Genomic DNA, 13,057 nt, shown 5'->3' with positions numbered 1-13,057 from the left:
TCCTGATTACAGTACTTGCATGGTCTAATTGGTCTATGCTGTGCTGCAGGGTCTTGGCCATTATCTAAGATGATTTACCAGTTGCATAGATATCCCAGTCGCAGTCTGCAAATAATTACTGCGTCCTGGCGAGGTGTTTGTCTTGCAATTGGGTGTGGTAGTATGTTTGTAGCTTCAATGTACCACTTTGCAGATCTTGAGCCATCAAGGAAGGCTCTTGTAACTTCACTAGTCTTTTGAATGTTGCAGTAGGTAGCCATTTTATTTTGAATGGTTTTTAATGACTGTTGCAGAGTAATGCTGATAGTTTGGCACATTAAGGCTGATTTAGCTAGGTGGTCGGCCTCATCGTTGCCAGAGATTCCTGTATGACTTGGTATCCAATTCAAGGTGACTTGCCTGCTGTTTCTTTGGTAGAGCAGGGCTAAGAATTTAATTGCAGTGATGAGGTGCACATTCTCTGTAGGTTCCTTGTTGCTGAGGGACATTGTGGCTCCTCTGGAATCTGTATGGATCGTTGTGTTCCCGTTTTGTTGATTGGCAGAGTGTTCTAGGGCTTTTGCAATGGCCACTAGTTCAGTTTGCAATGTGGAGGCATGGTTGGAAAGTCTCCAGTTTGCTTTATATCCTGATGTAGAGATAACTGCAGCGGCGGCTGCAGGGATTGCACGGTCAACTGATCCATCTGTGTAGTAGGTATGAGGCGCAGGAGTGTTCCTGATTGCATTTCTTGCAGCTGCATTGAGTTGCTCTGGCGTGCAGAGAGCCTTGCTTGCTGCTGGTAGGATAGTGAAGTTGTATTTGATGGGATCACATGCCCAGGGAGCAGGAGGGATGTAGCCCTCAAACATTTGTTGTCCCTTGATTTTCTGAGCCTCGTTTTGCATCTGCATTCTTCTGAGTGTATCCAGTAGTTTCTTTGCATGGGAGCTCGGTGGATGTAGTTCTTCAGCAAGAGGTAGAAGCCTTTTTATTTTATCGTTGAGTGGGCTTTTTCTGTCTGCGATAATTGACTTGAACATGATGCTGCTATTCCTGATGTCAATTCTGGCTGACAGGGAGATTAGGTTAGTTTCTGCTCTGAGTAGGCAGAGTCTTGTCCACATTGGAGAGCCACTGATGAGTCTCATGGCATTGTTTTGGACTGCTTCTAATGATGCTTTTTGAGTGTCGGTCAATGCAGTAAGTGTGGGTGCTGCATAATCAATGTGGGATCGAATATCTTGTAGGTAAAACAGCCTTAGGAGGTTGTTAGATACTCCTTGTTTAAGGGATGTCATGTGTTTCATGGCTGATAGACGGATTTTTGTCTTCTCTCTGAGGAAGGTTACTTCATTAGTTGCTGACAGGGTTTTGCTAATGATTACCCCGAGGTACATGAATTGACTCACCCATTCGATGTCCTCACCTCTCAGTGTGAAGTTTTGAGGGTTTTGCGAGCGTTTTATAGCCATTGCTTTGGTTTTGTTGGTATTGATCTTTAGGCCAAGATCATTGCATTTGGCTTGGATCATGTCAAGAGCTTTTTGAGTGATATTTCTGGCATGAGCTTTGTTTGGGCATACTATGCATATGTCATCTGCATATATGAATATCTCCACTCCTTTTGGGAGTTTTAGAGTGGCTAAGTTCTCCATCAGTAGATTGAACAGGTAGGGGCTGAGTATGCCTCCTTGTGGTGTACCGTTTTCTAAGGGGATGAACTCAGTGGTTTTTCCTTGGAAAGTGACTCTGGCCTCTCGATTTTGTGTGTAGTTTCAAGTCCAGGCCAGTAAGTGTCCTTTCACTCTTTTTTCAACAAGTGTGAAGAGTATAGCTGGTGAGCTAGCTAGCTCAAAGGCTTTCTCGAGATCAAGGAATATGACAAAAGCTTTTTTGTCGTTAATTGTTGAGAGGACATCTGTGATGCATTCTTGAGTGCCTATGCCATTTCTGTAGGCATATAGGCGATGATGTAGTTGGCCTATTTTCCACTGCAGTCTGTTGAGTACCATTCTCTCAGCTACTTTCTCTAGGCAGCTTATCAAAGCTATAGGTCTGTAGGTATTTGGCTCCTTAGGTTTTGGAATAGGTTTAGTGTCCTGCTGGTTCCATGTGGTTGGACGTAGTCTCTCCGTGTGTGTCCTGTTTATCAGATGCAGGTAGACCAATTTAGCATGGTTTCTCATATTCCTTAGCATGCTGTATGTGATGAGATCGGCTCCAGGGGCAGTGTCCTTCCTGCCTTTTGATAGGGCCGTATTTAGTTCCTCCATGGTATAGGGGTGATCAGTGTCATCTACCATGTTGCAGGCGGCTTCTATGATGTTTCTGATTGGGAGCAGAGTTCTCTGCCTGTTGATGGTTGGCAGAGGTAGATTGATGCTTTTTGCTCTGTCCGCAAAGTTGTTAGCAATCCTCTTGGCTTCAGCTAATGGGTCAGGGTGTGTGACTCTGGGTGTATTATATTTCCCAGATACTTTGTTAAACCAGCCCCATATTTTGGCTAGGGATGTGCTGAAGTTGACCTCGTTGCACCATGAGTACAATTTGTCTAGTTTTACTTCCAGTGATGCTTGTACAGAATGCTTGATGATTTCTACAAGTAGATTATGTAGCTCATCTGTTCTGTGTCTTTTGAGAAGTTTCCTGGTCCTGTTTATTCTGGCATTCATTTCTTTGATGCGGCTGTTATAGTACCAGGCGTCAGCATGTTTCTTCTCAGAGTACTTTTTTTTGTGGCATGGATACACTGGCTGCTACCTCTAGTTGTTTGCTGAAGTCGATAGATAGGGTGGAGATATCTTTGTGCGGGTGTTTGATATATTCCAAAGCCCACTCTGTCATGGCTGATTTGAATTTTTCCCAGTTAGCAAACTCTGGGTTCCACCTTTTTGGGGGCGGAGGAGGAGGTGGGTATTTCTGCAATTCGAATGTTACTTCAATGGTAAAGTGATCACTGATTAGTACAGGATGTGGTTGCCATTTAGCTCCTCTTTGGTTGGCACTGGATAAGAAGGTGAGATCTAGACGACCTCCTTTTAGATGGGTGGCTTCTGTGACGTTTATTGAGCAGTGCTACATCAGGATATTCTTGCAGTAGGGCATGCAAGTGTCTGCCAGTTTGATTTGTTTCTGATATTGAGTTCAGGAACTGATGATGAGCATTAAAGTCGCCTGCAATAATTGAGTCTTCGTTGGAGGCTTCTGCAAAGAGTGCCTCGGCATCGATATTTTTTGCTGGGGACTTGCATATGTTGTGGACTGTTAGCGTCGTGACTAGGAGAGATATCTGGACACTAAGTCTCTGCCTCGGTCCCACAGTCTATTCTTGGTAGTAGTTTGGAGGGGATGCTGCTTTTAATGAGGGTAGTCAGTCCTCTTGTCGTTGGTGATTGATACGTTGTGTATACTTTGTATCCCGAGAACGAGAATGGTGTGTTCTCATTAAGCAGAGTTTCTTGCAGTATGATGATGTCAGGGTTTTGCACTGAAGTTTGAGACTGGAGAAATACAAGCTTGTTTCGAATTCCACAAATATTCCATTGGAGCACTTTTACCCGAGTGTTATTGTTGTTGCAAGTGGTTGTATGAGGTCCATTTGCAGTAGGAACTATGAAGGGAATTGAGCTCCTAGTTCCTTGGCGGCGTTGTCAAACACGAAGTCATCCAATGACTCCTGCGTGAATTTGATTTTGCGGGATCGCAAGAAGTTACGAAGGATGTTGCTGATGGCTGCCAGCAGAGCATCCATGGGACAAGCAGAGAGGTCGTACTCACTGCTGTCTATGTTTAAAGGATGTTTGGAGGGGCGTGAGGCGCTAGATTTGCTTGTGGCGGTGGAAGGTAGGCTAGGGAATTCTCTTAGGGAGTGGGAAATGTTGGGTGTGTGAGTGGTCGGTGCAGAGGAGGATGGATTGGGTTCTGGTTGTTTTGGCTGGGTGACGTTGGGAGAATTGGTTGGAGAGGTAAGTTTTAAAGGTGAGGGAGTGCGAGGAGTTTGGGTTGGGGATCTTTTTGCTTTGGAAGGAGGTTTAGGTGGTCGTTGAGGTTTAGGTGCTGGGAGGGGGGGTGGGGGTGGAGAGGAAGGTTCAGGAATGGCATGTCTGGAAGGGTTAGGATTTTGTTGGGAGGTGTGGTTGGAAGGTGTAGGGCTTTGTTTAGTTGGAGGTGGCTGCATTCGACGCTGTTGACGTGGATGGAGGTTGTAGTGGCGGTCAGCTATTCTCTGAAGTCTGTGGGGGCATCTATCATGCCAAGCATGATGGGATCCTCCACAGTTAGGGCAGCGGGCGATGGTTTTGTGCCCTGCTTTGTGCCTGGCAATGCAGTAGGCGGTGGGGTGCTGTCTGCTGCTGCAAACCCCACAGATCTCCGGACCTTCGCAGCGGGATTTGTGGTGTCCAAACTTCTGACACCGGAAGCATCGAAGTGGCTCCTTGATGTACTCTTCGGTGCGGAAGGTGCCCCAAAGGCCGAAGGATAGGTGAGGAGGGCGAGCTCCCTTGTGGACAGCCTCCAATTTGTGGGATCTACCTCCGGCTTTCCCCTCACATCTCTTGACAGTGATGATGGAGGGATGTTGGAGCACTGGTTCCAGTGGAAGGTCGAGGTCATAGACAACGATGATGGTGGTAGGTCTCTCGTTGATGTCCAGTTTTAGGACGTTTTCCTGTTGCTCTAGGTAGGTCTTGGTCTGCTCATCTTTGGCTGTTATGACCAGTTGTCCCCTGCGATTGGGACGTATGGTCATGTTGAGGCGAGGATTGCTGGCTTCCATGGCAACTATGGCAGCATAGGATGTTATGCTGGGTCCTGGAGTAAGCCCAAACTTGGAGTCTCCAGTTGCTGCTGTTTGCGAAGGTGGGTCTCGAGAGGGGGTATTCTCAGTCTCAGCTTCTTCTTGGGTCGCTGGTGGGTGGTCCCTTGAAGTTCCAGGGACTGGTTCCGTTGCAGGTGATTGAGGGTGCTTTGCATGGCTCCTCAAAGTAAGGCCTCTTGGTTTCTTGACCCTGCCCCTCTCCACTCTTGTTCGAGGGGAGGAGGTGGGGATATGGGATGAACCCCTTCCTGCCATTGCAGAACGCGATGGTGGTCTTCAGCTGTCGAACGATGTATACTGCAGGTGTCGTCTCAATGAAGAAAATTAAAGAAAAGTAAAATCAAAACTAAGTTAAGTCTTGAAAAATCGTGAACACTGAAATAACTCTACGGGAAATGCAGTGAAATTTTCAGTTACTCGCTGTTTAAAGTCGATCCTTTCACTAGCTTGTAGGATCACCTACCAGGTACCTACTTCCAACTATTATCCTGAACTGCATTTCTGTCTCTCATTCTAACGTTAATATTTTCACTTTTTCCGTTAATTCTTGTATTCTCATTTATGCTAATAATAAAAATGCTGACTTACCAATAGAAGACGCTGTTGTATTAATAGAAGACGCTGTTACACTTGATAGTCCTTGACTCTCTTTGTTTAGATTCCTTGTCCAGTGACGTCATCCAAAACAAATTGTCTGAGTGAACATTCTTAAACTACTTCCTTAGACGTTTCAAAAGTTTTATTTATATTAAGTGTGCGATTATTTTAGTCGGTTTAGTGAAGTGTATTGATCTACGAGATTTCATTCGTTCATTGGTGAGTAGTTTTGGGGTATATTTGAATATGTAAAATGTGTTAAAACAATGTTTTTGGATGTATATGTGATGTGAGATTTTTAGGATAGCCTACTAAGGTACTGAAAAGAGTTTTAAGCCACAGAATATTTACTTATTTGAACTTAACCTGTATCAACAAAGAATTAGATCAAGACCTCTTAATTAAATTGGTTTTGTTCATTGCTCTTCCATTTTAACTTTGTATTCTGGCCTTAGTGAGTTTTGAAATAAGAAAAAGGTTTTGTTAATGTTAGCCCAACTCCAGATGACCAACACATGATGCACTAGGTTAGGTTAGGAAGGAAAGGAGTTCTTTTGATGTTTGGTATTGCTGGACAATGGCTGAATAAGTAGTTATAGTAATTGTCTCCTTGAAGAAGGATTCAATGAAAATGTATCTCTGTTTTTATTGTTTCGGTATTTGGGTAAACTTTTTAGATAGGAATATTTAATTTTAGGGCAAATTAATTGCTTGTGCCCAAATAATGATAATAATAATAATAATAATAATGAACGATGATGATAATGATAATAATGATTATGTGATATATAATGAATATGATTAATAGTGATAATTGATAAATATAATGATAATAGTAATGATAATTAATGATAGATAAATTATAATAATAATGAAAATATTAATAGAAATAAGTTAATAATAATTATTAATAATCTTTTGAATATTGATAAATAACAGCAATTAGTATTTAATAATAATAATCAATAATTAATAGCAATGATTAATAATGATAATTAGTAATTAATAATAATTAGTAAATAATAATAAGTAATTGATAATAATTAGTAATTAATAATTAGTAGTTAATAATAATTAGTAATTAATAATGAAGATTTGTAAATAATAATAATTAGTAACTTATAGTAATAAGAGATGATGAAAATTATATTAATTAATGATTATTAATGATTAGTAATAATTAGTAATTAGTAATAATAATAATAATTAGTAATTAGTAATAATAAAAATAATAATTAGTGATTAATAATTTGTTATTAATAATGATAATAATTAGTACAGTAATAATAATAATAATAATAATGATAATGATAATTAGTAATTGCTAATAATTAGTAATTAAAAACTAATTAGTAATTAATAATAATTTGTAATTAAAAACTAATTAGTAATTAATAATAATTGATAATAATTAGTAAATGATAGTAATAATTAATCATTAATAGGCTACTGTAATTAATAATAATAATAGTTTTAAACACTAGACTTACCCGGTAGTTATATATATAGCTTACGTCCCCGACGTCAACGGCAAAAAATTCGAAACTTGCGCCAACCGCCAGTTGGATAGCCAGGTGTACCATGCCTGCACCCTAGCGAGGTACCTGGGAACCATTCCAGTGACCCTCATATTCCCTGCCGTCGCTAGCGGCGACACGTGAATTCTACTCCGTCATTACTGATCGTTTTTTTGGTGAAGTACAAATCTTTGGTTATTGACTCCCGCTTGTTTTTGATCTCGCTTTGGATATTTCTTAATTTTGTTTGGATTAGATGATTTTTGACCTTTGCTTGTCTGAATTCTCTTAAATTTTTCAAAATAGCCAACCCCCCTATAACTTTTAGGTTATGTGTGACTAGTGGGTGTAAGACCCATATGGCTAAAGCCTCTCTTGACCCCCATTCTCTCTGTGTTGCATGTAGGGGTAAAGAGTGTGATTTAGGTGATTGCTGTGACGAATGTGTTTTGCTGTCAGAGCATGAGTGGATTGAGTTTGATAGATACAGGCGTAAACTCAAAAGGGATAGATTGAGGCGTAGTTCTTCTCGCTCCTCTAGAGATATTTCCTCCTCCCATGTCATTAATACTATTCCTTCCCCTGTAGTGGTAGATCCTGATCCCACTATTGCAATTGCTAATGATCCTTCACTAAAAGATATGTTAGTGGCGATTCAAGCTCTCGGCGCTAAAGTTGAATCTTTGGCTGGGGACAGGACACAGTTGATGTTCGATGTGCGTCTATTGAAAGGTGAAGGTGCAAGTGCAAGTGCAGTGAAGTTAAGTGCAGTGGAGGGTGTGCCTGCTCGTGTCTGTCGTCCTCCTAGTCCTAGACCTCTTCCAAGCTCCCCAACCCCTGGGAGAAGGAATGTCGAAAGGCGAAAAGAGACGAGAGGCTTGATCAAACGAGCAGATGTCCCCTCGAACATACCTGTGGGCGCCTCCCAGGACGTTCGCCCTCACCATCGGAAAGGTGAGGTTAAGTGTTTTTGTTGTCTTCGGATGACCCCTTGCCTAAAAGAGGCAGGAAGCTCGCTTCCAGACCTCTTAAGAGTCCTATGATACGGCCTATCGACGTCCTGCTAGTTCAAAACCTGGATGCAGTCACTGGGATTCTCCAGAGCCTTTTGAAAGCCCCCCGACCAAACGTCCTTTTAGAACGCTGGACGTTTCCAAGGATCCTTCTGTGCACCCAGGACCAGGCTTTACCTCATTCCAAGCTCCCAAGCAGCCTTCAGACTGGATTTCGCCTTCTAGGCGCTCTTCCGTTTTCACAACGTTCGGATCCTAACTTTGTAATTCTTCAAGACATGCAAAGCAGGCTCTCGTCCTTTATGCTATCACACCAGCGCAGTGACAAATCTCATATCAGCGGTCGTGATCGAAGCAGCGAACCAGGAAGTGTTTCCGAGCGCCCTCGTAATCGGGGATCGAAGCTTCCTGCTAGCCGCTACGAACGGCCTTTAGGAAGTGATCGTGATCGTTCTCCTAAGTCCGCAGTCCACGGTTCTTTTATTGAACGCGATCAAGACTGTGTGCCTGTGCGTTCTTCTAAGAAAGACGTCGGACGTCCTGTTACACAGGTTATTGAACGTCCTTGCGAACGGGTTACCGATTGTCCTGTTATTCAGCCTTATGTTAGTTCTTTGAATAAGTCTTTCGAACGTCCTTCGACTCAGGCTCCTGGACTTCCTACTGAACAGGCTGCCGATCCTCCTTTGGTTCAGGCTGCCGAACGTCCTTGCAATCAGGCTACCGAACGTCCTATCATTCAGGAAGTTTTTTCTCCGCCAATTATTTTAGTGAGCGTCCTTCAGGTCGCGTTTCCGGGAAGATTACAGTTGAACGAGTCGCTGAACAACGAGCGGTTCGTAGTACCGATCGCTTGTCAGCAGTTGACAGCAAGCGTGTTCCTGAATATGATCCTGAACGTCCTATCCCTTGTCATATTTCGGATGTTAATTTGGATTACGATGAGGAGGCTTATTCTTTTCAAAACATCGATGCGGTTCATGTACAGGAACTTCTCGTCACCAATCGAGCTGATCGCGAGCGTTCGGATGAGCCGCACACGACAATGCCGCCGGTTACTGTTCGCAATGACCCTATTTCTATAGCGGTTGGCACTCAGGATTTTTCTGAAATTGATACCGCTCTTAACCCTACTGCTCCCGGAGGAACGTCGCTAGAGAAGGAAGTAGAAGCCCAGCTTTCTCCTTTGGAGTTTGATGACGTTTCAGAAGACGAGGACTCTGTTTCTTTCCGTCATCTTGCCGATCTTAAAAAACTTGAGAGTTTTTACGGAAGAGTTTTCGGACTTTTTTGTGCCTATAGCTCCGCGCTCTCCCCCGTCTGAGTTTACTCTAGGCAAAGCCAATAAGAAAGCCCGCTTTACTAAGATGGTACTGTCGCGTTCGTCCAAGAGAGCTCTTAAATTAATGGGTGACTGGTTACAGTCTAAGAAGGCCTTAGGAAAGACTTCTTTTTCCTTTCCTCCAGCTAGACTGGCTTCGAGGTCAAGCATCTGGTACGAGATGGGAGAAGTTCTCGGCTTGGGGATTCCTGCCTCTGCCCAGGGGGATTTCTCAAGCCTCGTAGATGCTCCTCATCGGTCGGCCATGAGAAAGACCAAAATTTTTTGGTCCACTTCAGAAATGGACCACCTTCTCAAAGGAATTTTTCGGGCCTTTGAAGTTTTTAACTTCCTAGACTGGACACTGGGGGACTTGGGTAAAAAAGTTGAGACTTTTAAAGAGGGGGATACCTCTGCCCTGGTCCATTTGATGTCGTGCATGGACAAAGCCTTGAGGGATGGCTCTAATGAACTTGCAGCTCTTTTTTCCGCAGGCATCCTTAAGAAAAGAGATCAACTATGCTCTTTTCTTTCGCCGGGGGTGACTGACTTCCAGAAGTCCGAACTCTTATATGCTCCTCTTTCTCCATTACTGTTTCCGCAAGAACTTATCAGGGAGATCTCTTCAGCTATAGCTCGGAAGGCTACTCAGGATCTTGTCTCCAAGACTGCTAGAAAGGCTTTGCCTCCCTCTTTTACCAGCCGCAAGCCTAAGGAAGATACTTTTCCCAAGTTTTCCCAGCCCTTTCGAGGAAGATCTTCCAACAGGGGTAGCTCCAGACCTGATGCTAGAAGGAGTAAGAGAAGAGGTTTCAGGGCAGGAAGCAGAATCTGACTGCTTTTGCCTTCAGGCAGTGGGTGCCCGACTACTCAAATTCTGGCAAGCGTGGGAGAAGAGAGGGGCAGACCAATGGTCTATTCAGATCTTGAGGGAGGGTTATAAGATCCCCTTTCTAGGGAGCCCTCCCCTGGTCTTAGTTCCCATGGATCTCTCTCCCAGATACAGAGAGGAGGCAAAGAGACAAGCTCTTCCGAACCAAGTGTCTCTTATGTTAGAAAGGGGGGCCATAGAGAAGGTTCAGGATATCTGTTCACCTGGTTTCTACAATTGGCTATTCCTGGTACCCAAGAACTCTGGGGGGATGGCGTCCAGTTCTGGACGTGAGTGCGCTGAACAGGTTCATCATCAAAACGAAGTTCACCATGGAAACTTCGAAGTCAGTGCTAGCAGCAGTAAGGAGGGACGACTGGCTGGTCTCATTAGACCTTCGGGACGCCTACTTCCACATCCCTATCCATCCGAGCTTCAGACCCTACCTCAGGTTCGTTTTCATGGGAGACGTCTTCCAATTCAGAGCCCTATGCTTCGGCCTTTGCACAGCACCTCAGATCTTTACGAAGCTCATGCTGAGTGTAGCAAAGATCCTACATTCAAGGGGCATAAGAGCCTCCCTGTATCTCGACGACTGGCTTCTCAGAGCGCACTCTTATGATCGCTACCTGAAGGATCTTCAGACAACCTTAGACCTTGCGAAAGAACTGGGTCTCCTTGTAAACAAGGAAAAGTCTCTCTTGGTTCCATCTCAAGAGATTTTATATTTGGGGATGACGATACGGAGTCAGAATTTTCGGGCTTTTCCGTCTCCCTTAAGGATAGAGCAAGCCAAGTTGAAACTAAGATCGTTTCAAAGCAAGAAAGTTTGCTCAGCAAGGAAATGGATGAGTCTGATAGGAACCCTCTCCTCCTTGGAGCAATTCGTCCCACTGGGAACACTGAATCTTCATCCTCTCCAGTTCCATCTCAACAGCCATTGGGATAAGGAGAGGGACTTAGAATCGATGTCCATTCCTATCACGAACCCCATCAAAGTCTGCCTTCGGTGGTGGGAGGAACCAGGCAAGTTCCAGGAAGGTCTCGACTTGTCAATAAAAAGCCCAGACCTTGTGTTATGCTCTTACGCCTCGGACACAGGATGGGGAGCAACCCTAGACAAGTTAGAAGTCTCAGGTCTATGGGCAGAGCCCCAGAAATACTTGCATATCAACCACAAGGAGTTGTTGGCAGTTCTTTTAGCCCTCAAAAGTTTCGAGGCTTTAGTCACCAACAAATTAGTTCAGGTCAATGCGGACAACACGACAGCATTGGCATACATCTCAAAGCAAGGGGGAACACACTCAATATCTCTGTACGAGACGTCAAAGAATCTCTTGATGTGGGCAAGAGAGAGGAACGTTATACTTCTCACGCGATTCATTCAAGGGGAGAAAAACGTTATGGCAGAAGGTCTCAGCAGACGGAATCAGATCCTTCCAACAGAGTGGACCTTCAACCTTCATGTGTGCAAGAGCCTGTGCCGTCTTTGGGGTCGCCCTTGCATAGACCTTTTCGCAACCTTGAAGACGAAGAGGTTAAAGGTGTATTGCTCCCCTGTTTCGGATCCAGAAGCAGTCCACATAGACGCTTTTCTATTGGACTGGTCCAATCTAGATCTCTACGCCTTCCCACCTTACAAGATCCTGTACAGAGTAATACAGAAATTTTAAATATTAAACTTAGCCGGTGAATATATAATAGCTGACGTCTCCGGCGGCTCGACAGAAAAACACAAAAACTCGCGAGCGATCGCTATGAAGGTTGCGGGTGTGCCCACCAGCGCCAACTATCGGCCAGATACCGCATATACATGTAAACAGCTCCAGTTCTTCTCTGTCGGTCTTGTCGACAAGTTGATTCCATTACTCGCTGTTAACCTGGAGTTTTTCAACAGTCTTGGTGAAGTACTTCTTTTTGGTTTTGAGCTTTCGCAGTGCAGGTGTTTTTATCTTCAATTTAAACTCTTGAACTCTTTTTTGGATAGATTTAATTGTTGATGACTTTGGATTGTTTTTGGACTTTCTTTGACTTTTCAAAATGGCTGACCCTTCTCCAATTCCTAAATTTCGTAAATGTAATGCTAGGGATTGTAACAAACGTCTTCCAAAGGCCTCTCTCGACTCACATACTGTGTGTTCTAATTGTCGGGGTAAAACCTGTCAATTAGGAGATCGGTGTGATGAGTGCGTGGTACTTTCGGAATTCGACTGGCTAGAGTTTGATAAGTATTCTCGTAAGCTAGAGAGAGATAGGGTGAGGAGAAGTTCCTCTAGATCATTAGAATTTTCCTCCTCCCATGCCCCTGAACCTAATCCTTCCCCAGTAGTAGTTGTGCCTGAACCTTCTACTAGCACTCATGAACCATCAATGCGGGATATGTTACGTGCTATTCAAGCTTTGGGCGAGAGAGTTGAATCTTTAGCTACGGACCGTAATCAACTCATGGCGGATGTAAAAGAGTTAAAGTGTCAGAGTGCCACATTAGAAAATCGTGGGGATAAAGTGATTAGTGCGCAAAGTGTTATCAGTGTTGCGACCGAGGGTTCGTCTGTTCGTGCCTGTCGTTCGCCTAGTCCGAGACCTCTTGCAAGCTCCCATGCACCAGGGAGAAGTAATGTCGTAGGACTTATGGGTACGAGAGGCTTTAACCAACGAACAGACGTTCCCTCTATGGTTTCGGGCGTGTCTCGTCAAGACCGCCCCTACCATAAGACGAGCGAGGCGGTTTTCTCCTCGTCATCCGAAGTCTTCTCGCGTAAGAAACCGTGGAGCAAGGTTTCGAGACCCTTAAAGCGAAAGTCAGTCCCTTCAGGACAGGTCCAGTGTCCTGGTTGTAGCCATTGGGACAGCTCTGACCCTGTGCAGTCATCGGAAGACTGCTCGCCGCCTAAACAGAAGCGTAACACAGGCTCTGAGAGTCTTAGTGTAGGCAAT

Source organism: Palaemon carinicauda, chromosome 43, assembly GCF_036898095.1.
Source record: "Palaemon carinicauda isolate YSFRI2023 chromosome 43, ASM3689809v2, whole genome shotgun sequence".
In the NCBI taxonomy this organism is placed as follows: Eukaryota; Metazoa; Arthropoda; class Malacostraca; order Decapoda; family Palaemonidae; genus Palaemon; species Palaemon carinicauda.
Note: the sequence above shows the minus strand (reverse complement) of the source record.